We start from the raw sequence: 13,921 nt of genomic DNA, 5'->3' as shown, positions 1-13,921 counted from the left end.
GTTTTGTATCCACAAAACAAGATACGGCCTGAATGGGGGCTAGATCCGACTGACGTACGTCTTAGTACGCCGTCGGATCTTAGGTGCATATTTACGCTGGCCGCTAGGTGGCGCTTTCGTTGATTTCCGCGTAGAGTATGCAAATTAGCTAGATACGCCGATTCTCAGAACGTACGTCCGGCCGGCACATTTTTTTAAGGCTTTTTTCGGCGTAACGTTACCCCTGGGTCTATGAGGCGTACGCAATGTTAAGTATGGACGTCGGGACAGCGTCGAATTTTCCTTCGTGTACGTCGTTTGCGTAAAACGTTCGCGAATAGGGCTTTGCGTAAATTACGTTCACGTCGAAAGCATTGATTTCGAGCATGCGAAACCCCCACGGACACCCCCACGGACGGGGATACCCCCACGGACGGCGCATGCGCCGTTAAAAAAAACGTCATTTACGTGGGGTCAAGTTGAATTAACATAAAACACGCCCACATCTTTGTCATTTGAATTCCGCGCCCTTACGCCGACACATTTACGCTACGCCGCCGTAACTTTAGACGCAAGTGCTTTGTGAATACAGCACTTGCCTCTCAAAGTAGCAGCGGCGTAGCGTAACTACGATACGCTACGCCTGCTTAAAATTACGCCGATCTACGTGGATCTGGCCCATGAACTTTAATGGCATCCCAGTCTTAAGGCCCATACACACGATTGGACTTTTCGACAACAACGGTCCGACGGATGTGTTTGATCGGACAATCCAACCGTGTGTACGCTCCATCAGACAATTGTTTTCGCTTTTTCCTCAGACAAATGTTCGCTGTGAATGCTCTCAAACTTTTCGGCACCAAATGTCCGATGAAGCATTATCCGATTGTGTGTACACAAGTCCATCGGACTAAAGTCCAAATTCCAAACATGCATTCTCAGAACCAATGCTAAAGACAACAATAGCAGAAGTTGCCCAAAGGGTGGCGGTAAAGAGATGAAAAACCAGGTGATTTGGTGAAAGTTGGGTGAAAATGTTCTGTTGTGTGTATGCATACCAAGTTCACGGCCAACGCCCCTTCAGACCAAAATCCACAGAAAAGTCCAATGGAAGTCTGATCGTGTGTATGAGGCTTTAGTCCAGGCTTTCTCAACCTTTTAACCCTAGAGGAACCCAAAAAAAAAATTCATGTCTCAAGGAACCCTTACTCAAACCAAATCATCAGGGCTCATGCGCCTTATATTACTGGTCAATGGGAAGAATGTCCCCCTTAAAGTGGTGTTCGGAGTGCCACCCTTGAGGACAGCTAAAAAGATATTTGGGGTCATGCTGCTGGCTTTGCTAAGTGAACCTTGAACTCTGTAGGCATCATCAAATAGGTGGTTCATCAGCCACAGCTCAAGTAACCCCTAGCAACCTCTGGAGGAACCCCAGGGTTCCACGGAACCCTGGTTGAGAATAGCTGCTTTAGTCCGTAGGGTTCCTTATTGAGTTGGCCCACCCTTTGCAGCTATAACAGCTTCAACTCTTCTGGGAAGGCTGTCCACAAGGTTTAGGAGTGTGTCTATGGGAATGTTTGACCATTCATCCAGAAGTGCATTTGTAAGGTCAGTCACTGATGTTGGACGAGAAGGCCTGGCTCGTAGTCTCCTCTCTAATTCATCCCAAAGTAATTCTATCAGGTTGAGGTCAGGTTCCTCCACCCCAAACTCACTCATCCATGTCTTTATGGACCTTGTTTGTCCACTGGCGTGCATTCATGTTGGAACAGGAAGGGGCCATCCCCAAACTGTTCTCACAAAGTTGGGAGCATGAAGTTGTCCAAAACCTCTTGGTATGCTAGCGCATTAAGAGTCCCCTTCACTTGGACTAAGGGGTCAAGCTCAACCCCTAAAAACAACCCTACACCATAATCCCCTCTCCACAAAATGAACAAAGCAAGGTCCATCAAGACATGGAGAAATGAGACCTGACCTCAAGAGCGGAGACTGTGAGCCAGGCCTTCCCGTCCACATCAGTGCCTGGCCTCACAACTGTGCTTCTGGAAGAATGGTCACACATTCCCATAGACACACTCCTAAACCTTGTGGACAGCCTTCTCAGAAGAGTTAAAGCCGTTAAAGATGCAAAGGGTGGGCCAACTCAAGATTGAACTCTACGGACTAAGACTGGGATGCCAATAAAGTTCACGTGCGTGTAAAAGCAGGTGTCCCAATACTTTTGGTAATATAGTGTATAGGATTTGTAGAGACATTGGCAACAACAAATACCTTGGTAAGATTTACTATTTTTCCATGTATGTAAAACCATAGTTCTTTACTGGAAAAAGTTGTAATCACCAACATTTACTTACCAGTAGTGGTACACCAATACCATTTTTTCAAACACTGGGTACTGATATATTTTTATGTGCTCGCCCATACCAATTACTGATACCTATCACCTAGGAAGAGTAGGTAGAGCAGTGTTTTGGAAGGTGTGTGTGTGTGTGGGGGGGGGGGGGGGTAGGAAGCTGAGTGAGGCTGAAGTGAAGGCACAGTGGGGTTGTAGGGGGATAAGTGAGGGTGGGAGGAGTAGGGGGGTAAGTGAAGACAGAGTAGTTGAGGGTGGGGTGGGATAGGGGTTGAGGGTTGGAGTGCTTGGGATGCAGCTTCTCAAAAAAATAAAAACCGCAGAGGTGATCAAATACCACCAAAAAAAAAGCTCTATTTGTGGGGAAAAAAGGACATCAATTTTATTTGGGTACAGCTTAGCACAATCCGGTTATTAAGGGGGAGAAACCCCTCTGGGCTGAAGTGGTTAAACAAAGATACCTGTCATTGTAACCAGAAACTGGGTGGAATGCTAAAGGTGTCTGATGACAGAACTGAACTATGTAAAGTTGCAATGCACTCACTTCTCTATGTAAACAAGGCATTTCCCTGTTCTGCCTAATGACAGGACACTGATCTGCTGCTCCCTGTCATCAGGAGCAGTGATCAGTGCAATGGCACTTGTAGTCCAGCCCCCCACAGTTAGAATCACTCCCTAGGACACACTTAACCCCTTCCCTGCCCCGTAGTGGTTAACCCCTTCCCTGCCAGTGACATTTACACAGTAATCAGTGCATTTTTACAGCACTGATCGCTGTATAAATGACAATGGTCCCAAAATAGTGTCAAAAGTGTCCGATGTGTCCGGTGCAATATCGCAAATAATAAAAATGCCATACAACTATCCCCTATTTTGTAGACGCTATGGGCCAGATTCAGATATTCAGATCAGTAGATACACCGTCGTAAGTCCTAATCTGAGCCCGCGCAAATTTAAGCGTATGCTCATAATGAGATACGCTTAAATGTTACTAAGATACGACCGGCGTAAGGCACTTACACAGTCGTATCTTAGATGCATATTTACGCTGGCCGCTAGGTGGCGTTCCCGTTGTTAAATATGCAAATGAGAAAATACGCCGATTCACGAACGTACGCCAGGCCGGCGTATCTGTTTACGTCGTTTGCGTAAGACTTATGCCCCGGCGTAACGTTACCCCTGCTATAGTGAGGCGCAGCCAATGTTAAGTATGGACGTCGGGACAGACGTAATTTACGTTGTTTGCGTAAGTCGATTCACAATTGAGCTGGGCGTAAGTTACGCTCACGTCGCTTTCATTGACAATTAGCGACGTGATTTGGAGCATGCGCACTGGGATTCAGTCGCGGCCGGCGCATGCGCAGTTCGTTCCGCGCGGGGACTCGCTTGATTTAAATGATACACGCCCCCTTCCCTGCCGAATTCGCCGGGTGATTTACGCTACGCCGCCTTAACTTTACAGGCACGTGCTTTGTGAATAAAGCACTTGCCTGAAAAACTTGTGGCGGCGTAACGTAAATGACATACGTTACGCCAATATAAAGATCCGCTCTCCTACCTGAATCTGGCCCTATAACTTTTGTGCAAACCAATCAATATACGCTTATTGCAATTTTTTTTTTTTTTTACCAAAAATATGTAAAAGAATACATATAGGCCTAAACTGAGAATTTTTTTTTTTTTTATATATTTTTGAGGGATATATATTATAGCAAAAAGTAAATATATATATATATATATATATATATATATATATATATATATATATTCAAAATGGTCTGTCTTTTTTTGTTTATATCGCAAAAAATAAAAACCGCAGAGGTGATCAAATACAACCAAAAGAAAACTCTATTTGTGGGAAAAAAAGGACGTCAATTTTGTTTGGGTGCAACGTCGCATGACCGCGCAATTGTCAGTTAAAGCGACGCAGTGCCGAATCGCAAAAAATGGCCCGGTCATTGGGCAGCCAATTCTTCTGGGGCTGAAATGGTTAAGAAAGACTATATATATATATATATTTTTTTCATTTCTGAGGATGAAGCCTTATGCCGCGTACACACGGTCGCTTTTTGGGATGAAAAAAAACAACATTTTTAAAAACGTCATTTAAAATGACCGTGTGTGGGGAAAACGTTGTTTTATGTCTTCTGAAAAACGACAAAAAAAAAATTCGAGCATGCTTCAATTTTTTATGTCGTTTTTCAAAACGTCGTTTTTTGTGTCATTTAAAATGATAGTGTGTGGGTAAAACGACGTTTAAAACAACGTTTTTAAACCCGCGCATGCTCAGAAGCAAGTTATGACGCGAGCTTGAATGGAACAGAGTGCCGTCGTACGTGCTGAACGTAACCGCGCTTTGCTAGAACATTTTGAAAAAACGATGGTGTGTATGCTACGTCGTTTTTTAAAATGAAGTTTGAAAAACGTTGTTTTGTTTCATGATATAAAACGTTGTTTTATTTCATCACAAAAAACGACCGTGTGTACGTGGCATTAGCACCTTAATAGCCAGATTCAGAGAGACTTAGGCTGGCGTATCAGTAGATACGTCAGCCTAAGTCAGAATTTGCGTCGGCGCTAATTTAAGCGTATTCTGGTAACCAGATACGCTTAAATTAGACTCAGATACGAGCGGCGTAAGTATCCTAAAGTGGAATTTTTAGGCTGGCCGCTAGGTGGCGCTTCCATTGCGGTCGGCATAGAATATGTAAATCAGTAGATACGCCTATTCACGAACGTACGCCCGGCCGACAGAGTAAAGATACGCCGTTTATGTAACGCATTAGCGGCCTAAAGTTATTCCATCAAATAGATGGAATAGTAATGTTAAGTATGGCCGCCGTTCCGGCATCGAAATTCGAAAATTTTAGGTCGTTTGCGTAAGTCGTCCGTGAATAGGGATTTATGTCGTTTACGTCCACGTCAAAATCAATAGGCCTGTGCGGCGGACGTAGCCGCAATGCAATATGGGAAATGTAGGCGCCCGGCGCATGCGCAGTTCAATGAAAACGTCAATCACGTCGGGTCAAGCCTCATTATCATAAAACACGCCCCCTCAGACACATTTGAATTAGGCGCCCTTATGCCCGCCCGCTTTAGGCTACGCCGCTGTAACTTAGCAGGCAAGTACATTGTGAATCATGTACTTGCCTCGCTAACTTACGGTGGCGTAGCTTAAATGCCTTAAGCTACGCCGCCGCAAGTATGTGCTCGCCATCCTGAATCTAACTATAAAAGTCTTAAACTTGCTTTTTGTTTCTTTTTTAAAAATTCTTTAAAAATAGCAATGTTTTACAAAAATAAAAAAATACAATTAAATAGAAAAATCTATTTTAAAATTGAATACATTTACAATACTAATCTATTTTCTACCTTCAAGGGAAGTGTCAAAATGCCCACCTAAGCTCACTGGCATGCGCTATAAAAAAGAAGAAAAAAATAAATAAAATATTCTTAATATAAATAAAAAATCAATCATGTCTGTCTGCCTTCCTTTCCGTAACAACACACAATAAGACAATAATAAGATTCATTTTCACAACATGTCGAGGCAGAACTAATTTATGCTAACTCCATTTATTATTCATTTAAGCTCCCAGAACAGTGGGAAGTGTTACAAAGATTTGTTAAACTTGTTTATTAGCTAATATTTTAAATCTAAATGGTTATGTCTCTTCTTCTCGGGCTTCACACCCATGCCGCGGTGTTTAAAATGAAAACTTTCTTTTGTTTGTAAATGTAATTTTGCCAACTTGGAGATAAAGAGCCCTGTTGCTCTGGATCTTTTGTGGTTTATCTGTTGACATTTTAAGATCATCACTTCCATCATTTTAGCTTCTGGTAGAATATTTGATAATAGACAACAACAACGCAAAATAAAAAGGGAACAATTTCAAAAGATCATCATGTAAATATTGAATTTGGGTAGATGATGTGTGACAGACTTATTTAACAAGGGAACCGTTTTTTTTTTGGAAGTGAATACGGAATACGTGTCAGAAGTCACATCAGCTGAAGTAATCAAGATCTGCATTTGATGAAAATAAATGTTGGATGCAAAACTAATTCAGCTTGATAAAATTTAGATGACATTAGGAAAATAGCTCTCCTAGCTCTACAGGAGAGTCAGGACGCTCTCTACGTTGCAGATAGAGAAAGATGCTGTGTGTTAGTGGGCGTCCTGACTCTCCTGTAATCCAAGGGAGGGGGCGAGCACGACACTCCACACCAGGGAGAAAGCCTTGCATTACTATGTGGAGTTACAGACAGAAGAACAGGAAGTGAGGATTTCTCAGAAGAAATAAGGACATTTAAAAGCAAAATGGAAGGATGAGGTACCGTATTTATTGGAGTTTACCGCGCGCCGGCGTATAACGCTTACCCCAACCTTAGAAAGGTAGTTTAAGGAAAAAAAGAAAACTTTCATTTTTGCCCTGCGTCCGTCTGCGGCCTTGCGCGGGGTCCGTCCAGCCTTGTGGGGGTCCGTCTGCGGCTTCCTTGCGCGGGGTCTGTCCAGCCTTGTGGGTGTCCGTCTGCGGCTTTGAAGGTGTCCGTCTGCGGCCTCCATCCAGGTGTCCGTCTCCGTCCAGCGTGTCCGTCTGCGAGTCCATCCGCACCTTGCCCGTGTTGCAGCAGTGTTTGTTTTTGGATTTGGCGCAGAGAGGAGCCGGATTTCCTGTGTGTTCGGCTCCTCTCGGCTTGTCTCGGCTTGTCTCGGCTCCTCTCGCGTGGCTGCGGGCGAAGCCAAGCGTGGCCGAGCCTAGCCGAGTGCGCAGTACACTCAGCTCGGCTCTAGGCTGCGGCGGGCGGAGCCGAGCGTGGCTGAGCCTAGCCGAATGTGCCCAGTACAATCGGTTCGGCTCGGCTCTAGGCTCAGAGACACAGAGACAGCGGGGTTCAGTGTATATCGCCCACCCACAATTTTTCCCTGATTTTAAGGGGAAAAAAGTGCGCAGTATACGCCGATAAATACGGTAAGTGAAGGAGGACTGCACTAAGGTGCCTTCCTCTGGATCAACTGTGGGTATGGAGTTGGGTGTATGGGATTGTATTGTGTTTTTTATTTTGTTTGTTTATTTTATTTGTATTTATTTTTTTGTGGTCGAACTGGATGGACTTGTGTCTTTTTTCAACCTGACTAACTATGGGGCAGATTCACGTAGAATCGCGGCGGCATTACGTATCCTAGATACGTTACACCGCGGCAATTTTTCATCGCAAGTGCCTGATTCACCAAGCACTTGCAATGAAAACTACGCCGGCGCAAGGCGGGCCAATTTAAATGGGCGTGTGCCATTTAAATTAGGCGCGCTCCCGCGCCGGACCTACTGCGCATGCTCCGTTTCTTAACTCCCACCGTGCTTTGCGTGCCGTGACGTCATTTTTTGAACGGCGACGTGCGTAGCGTACTTCCGTATTCCTGGATGGCTTATGCAAACGACGTTAAATTTTGAATTTCGACGCGGGAACGACGGCCATACTTTAGACAGCAATACGTTTGCTGACTAAAGTTAGGGCACCAAAAAAAAGACTAACTTTGCGACGGGAAACTAGCGGCGACGTAGCGAACGCGAAAAACCGTTGTGGATCCGCCGTAACTCCTAATTTGCATACCCGACGCTGGTTTACGACGCAAACTCCCCCCAGCGGGGGCCGCGGTACTGCATCTTAAGATCCGACAGTGTAAAACAATTACACCTGTCGGATCTTAGGGCTATCTATGTGACTGATTCTATGAATCAGTCGCATAGATAGAAACAGAGATACAACGGAGTATCAGGAGAAACGCCGTCGTATCTCATTTGTGAATCTGGCCCTATGTAACTATGTAAGGTAAATGAAGCTATTTAGGGGAAAAAAAATTGTAACTTTACAACCCCTTTAACAAATACACAACACTAACTACGGGAATTAGGAAGGCTCTATATAACTTGCTGCAGCTTCTAATGCACACTGTGAAAAGCTCACACTATGCATTTTCAGTACAGAAGAGGAACCTGTACAACAGTGCAACGCTTGAGTGCAGTTTTAAATATTGCAGCAAAGAACTTTAACACGTTTTTCGAGAATAGTAGTTCATTTTTAATTTTAAATAGTGCCGGGCTAGTTATTTTTAATCTGGAGTTGGGCTTTAAATGAATGCATCAGTTCGCTCATCGCTAAACAAGTGGCTGCGATCCACATTGTCATGCCACTGCTGGCCTCTTCTGGATGTCCTCAGATTGTCCCACACAGTGGAATGATAATGACAGTGTCACTGTATGAATAAATGATAAATAATTATGCTTGGAAGCCTTTTCTGCAGCACATGGCAGCGTTTTTCCTGGTTGACAGTCATAAATATTTTAATGATGAACAAATCTACAAGGGCAGTAGAACATTATGAAGCTCAAACATCATATAAATAGCTTGTAAATTATTTGATTCAAAACATGGGTTATGTGCTTTTATACGAGTCAAGGAATTCCAAGGTGACTTTTAATACCCATGCTAATAGTTAAGGGATATGCCACTTTTTAAATCCACTTAAATGGCCAATAAACAGCAATAAGTACTGTTAAGTAAAAGAGCTTTTATTAACATTCAGAGATAAATAAGGGCTTTTTCACTCCATTATCTCATCATATCATGTAGCAAGAACAAGTGAACAAGCTTTCATGGGTTGCAGGCATCGTTATAGACCCACACTGTGCCAAGGAGCTTTACAGGTGCCTTTGACCTGATTATCTATTCTAGACCAACTCACTTCTATTTATTTCAAAGCCCACCAGTCATAGAGGGTTGAAAGGTTTTTGATCGTAGCATAGTAAAATAACTTATTTCTATAAGGGTTCTAAAAGTTTTAGAAGGATATCAGAATGGAAGATATGCAATTGTGGAGGTACCTTAAATACCGTATTTATCAGCGTATACCGCGCACTTGTTCCCCCTTAAAATCAGGGGGAAATCGTGGGTGCGCAATATACGCCGATCCCCGCCGATCCCTGCTGTCTCTGACATTGTCGAAGCCGAGCCGAGTGTACTGCGCACTCGGCTAGGCTCAGCCACGCTTGGCTCCGCCCGGCTCTGCCCGCAGCCACGCGAGAGGAGCCGAGAGAAGCCAAGTGAAGCCGAGTGCGCAGGAAATCCAGCTCTGCACAGCGCACCAAATTCAAACATACGACGCCGCAACCCCGCAGACGGACACACACAAGGCTCGACGGACCCCGCCACAGACGGACACCCACATGGCTCGACGGACCCCAGAGGCGATTCAGTTCGCATGTGTTGCGCTTTACAAGTCTCTCTCTCACCCCGTGCAAGGCCGCAGACGGACGCCGGACAAGGCTGCCGATGGACGCCGGGCAAGACAGCAGATGGACACCGACAAGGCTGGACGGACCCTGCGCAAGGCTGCAGACGGACACCGGACAAGGCCGCCGATGGATGCCGGGCAAGACATCCAAAATGTAATTGTTTTCCCTAAACTTCCCTTCTCAGCTTGGGGTGCGCGCTATACGCCGGCGCGCGGTATATGACAATAAATACGGTACATTATATTGCTAAAAGTATTGGGACGCCTGCCTTTACACGCACATGAACTTTAATGGCATCCCAGTCTTAGTCCGTAGGATTCAATATTGATTTGGCCCCCCTTTGGAGCTATAACAGCTTCAACTCTTCTGGGAAGGCTGTCTACAAGGTTTAGGAGTGTGTCTATGGGAATGTTTGACCATTCTCCCAGAAGCGCATTTGTGAGGTCAGGCCTGACTCGCAATCTCCGCTCTAATTAATCCCAAAGATGTTCTATTGGGTTGAGGTCCTCCACCCCAAACTTGCTTATCCATATCTTCATGGACCTTGCTTTGAGCACTGGTCCAAATTATTTGGTGGAGGGGGGATTATGGTGTGAGTTTTTTTTTTTTTTTTTAGGGGTTGGACTTGGCCCTTTAGTTCAAGTAAAGGGAACTCTTAAAGCACCAGCATACCAAGACATTTTGGACAATTTCATGCTCCCAACTTTGTGGGAACAGTTTGGGGATGGCACCCTCTTGTTCCAAAATTAATGTGCACCAGTGCACAAAGCATGGTCCATAAAGACATGGATGAGCGAGTTTGGGATGAAAGAGCCTGACAGAAGATGTTTTTCTATTTTTCTAAAGTGTAAGAAGACAGTAACTTTCCTAATCCCTAAAAAATGTGTATATCCAGGGCGCTCCAAGCATTTGAATCCTGACAGATAAAGTCTGTGTTGGAGAGGGTAGCAATCTTCACACACTTTAGGCAGCACCCAGGGAGACAAGCAATCTCTAATGGAAACAGAAATAGAAAAACCAACAAGGCGCCTCTAAGTGCAGAAGTATAAAACTTTTAATGTCCCCTAAAGGGGTTAAAAACACTTACAAGATGGTGGATTAAACAGGCATGTAGCAGGTAAGTGTGTCCAGAAGATGTTCCAGTGGGAGAGCAGTTCCAGTCTTTGATGGTAAAGCTTCCAGGGAAGTCCACGAGATAACAGCCAACTTGTGCTTTGGATGTTGTGACTTTGGTCCCAAAAGGGTTATCCTGTCTATATGAGAGTCCAGAAGTACAACAGGGTACAACCAGCACCTGCCTTGTGTGGTGGAGTGGAGTGCTAGAGCTATGAGCAAGTGTGAAGTGTATGGCAACTGAAACAGTGTTTGATGAGCTCTTGTGGCCTTTAAAGCACTCTGAAACAGACGGGAACCCTAAACTTTGGTATGGGACAGGTATATTGGCGGTGAGCCATAGTATTGTTTTTCATACTTGCTACCATCTACTTTTGTTGGAGGTAGCTATTTGTTTGCTTGATTTTTGAAAAACAATAAATACTGTTTTTAGTTTTACAAGCAGCTGGCTGGTGATCCCAGACTCTTCATAGTACACTATACAGTGGGGATCGAAAGTTTGGGCACCCCAGGTAAAAATTTGTATTAATGTGCATAACGAAGCCAAGGAAAGATGGAAAAATCTCCAAAAGGCATCAAATTACAGATTACACATTCTTATAATATGTCAAAAAAAGTTAGATTTTATTTTCATCATTTACACTTTCAAAATTACAGAAAACAAAAAAATGGCGTCTGCAAAAGTTTGAGCACCCTGCAGAATTTATAGCATGCACTGCCCCCTTTGCAAAGCTGAGACCTGCTAGTGTCATGGATTGTTCTCAATCATCGTCTGGAAAAACCAGGTGATGTCAATCTCAAAGGTTTTAAATGCCCAGACTCATCTGACCTTGCCCCAACAATCAGCACCATGGGTTCTTCTAAGCAGTTGTCTAGAAAACTGAAACTGAAAATAGTTGACGCTCACAAAGCTGGAGAATTCTATAAGAAGATAGCAAAGTGTTTTCAGATGTCAATATCCTCTGTTCGGAATGTAATTAAGAAATGGCAGTCATCAGGAACAGTGGAAGTTAAAGCAAGATCTGGAAGACCAAGAAAAATATCAGACAGAACAGCTCGCAGGATTGTGAAAAAAGCAATTCAAAACCCACGTTTGACTGCACGATCCCTCCAGAAAGATCTGGCAGACACTGGAGTTGTGGTACACTATTCCACTATAAAGAGATACTTGTACAAATATGGTCTTCATGGAAGAGTCATCAGAAGAAAACCTTTTCTACGTCCTCACCACAAAAATCAGCATTTGAACTTTTCAAATGAACATATAGACAAGCCAGATGCATTTTGGAAACAAGTTCTGTGGACCGATGAGGTTAAAATATAACTTTTTGGCCGGAATGAGCAAAGGTACGTTTGGAGAAGAAAGGGCACCGAATTTAATGAAAAGATCCTCTGTCCAACTGTTAAGCACGGGGGTGGATCAATCATGCTTTGGAGTTGTATTGCAGCCAGTGGCACAGGGAACATTTCACGAGTAGAAGGAAAAATAGATTCAATAAAATTTCAGCAAATTTTGGATGGTAACTTGATGCCATCTGTGAAAAAGCTGAAGTTAAAGAGAGGATGGCTTCTACAAATGGATAATGATCCCGAACACACCTCAAAATCCACGGGGGATTACATCAAGAGGCGTAAACTGAAGGTTTTGCCATGGCCTTCACAATCTCCTGACCTCAACATAATTGAAAATCTATGGATAGACCTTAAAAGAGCAGTGCGTGACAGACAGCCCAGAAATCTCAAAGAACTGGAAGACTTTTGTAAGGAAGAATGGGCAAAGATACCTCAAACAAGAATTGAAAGACTCTTGGCTGGCTACAAAAAGCATTTACAAGCTGTGATACTTGCCAAAGGGGGCAGTACAAGATATTAACTCTGCAGGGTGCTCAAACATTTGCAGATGCCATTTTTTTGTTTTCTGTAATTTTGAAAGTGTAAATGATGGAAATAAAATCTAACTTTTTTTGACATATTATAAGAATGTCTAATCTGTTATTTGATGCCTTTTGGAGATTTTTCCATCTTTCCTTGGCTTCGTTATGCACATTAATACACATTTTTACCTGGGGTGCCCAAACTTTCGATCCCCACTGTATATAAAACATTTCAGCAATGCTACACCCTGCAATTCTCACAGCAGTAGAATCTTAAGGACTAAAGAAATTTACTTTACAGAGCCTAAGGGAGGGCAAATGGAACTTATTGTTTTATTGAAATTAGCGAAGGTGCTTAGCTTAAAAAGAAGCCTGCTGAAAAAATTAATTGAGAACCTGACCTTCAAATAGAAAATACTCAAAACTGTGTTATAATCAGCTTATACAGACATGCATGTATTGGGTTTAATAACTTCGCTTTTCTTCTCCTTATTAATTAAAGAAAAAAACATTTTGATTATTTTATTTTATTTGCTTGGGTGACACAAACATTATTCATAAAAATATAAATGATCTCTTCTGAATGGAGCTCCGTTCAGTTATCAATGTCTTCAAATGCTAAGCAGATCTGTGTAAAAGATTAACAGCAAGACATTGGCACTTGCTTGACTCAACGTAACAAAGTATCTTTCACTGTTCTACAAGTGAAGTCAGCGCTGGGTTCGGGACCTGCACTTGCCCTCTGGAAATGGATATGGGTGAGTCATGTTGTAGCTGAGAAAATTTCAATCAAAGATCTCCGTGATTAAAATACCTTCCACAAAGGGTAGAGGGAAGATTTTAATTAGTTGAAAAGACCCCTCGTAGTCCTTGGCTTTCACCTCCATTTCAGAATTGAAAATGTAGTTTTGTCTGGAAACTTTTGTAGAATGTCTGCTACAAAGATAATTATATATATTTAGGCCTTGCACTTTGTAGTAATGTCTGGAAAGCACTTCAATTATAGCTGTTATGCCCTGTACACACGATCAGTCCATCTGATGAGAACGGTCTGAAGGACCGTTCTCATAGGTTAACCGATGAAGCTGACTGATGGTCCATCGTGCCTACACACCATCGGTTAAAAAAACGATCGTGTCAGAACGCGGTGATGTAAAACACAACGACGTGCTGAAAAAAACGAAGTTCAATGCTTCCAAGCATGCGTCGACTTGATTCTGAGCATGCGTGGATTTTTAACCGATGGTTGTGCCTACTAACGATTGTTTTTTTCCCATCGGTTTTGAATCCATAGGTTAAATTTAAAG

The sequence above is a fragment of the Rana temporaria genome, chromosome 11 (genome assembly GCF_905171775.1).
Source record: "Rana temporaria chromosome 11, aRanTem1.1, whole genome shotgun sequence".
NCBI classification, from domain to species: Eukaryota; Metazoa; Chordata; class Amphibia; order Anura; family Ranidae; genus Rana; species Rana temporaria.
This window is presented reverse-complemented; position numbering follows the sequence as displayed.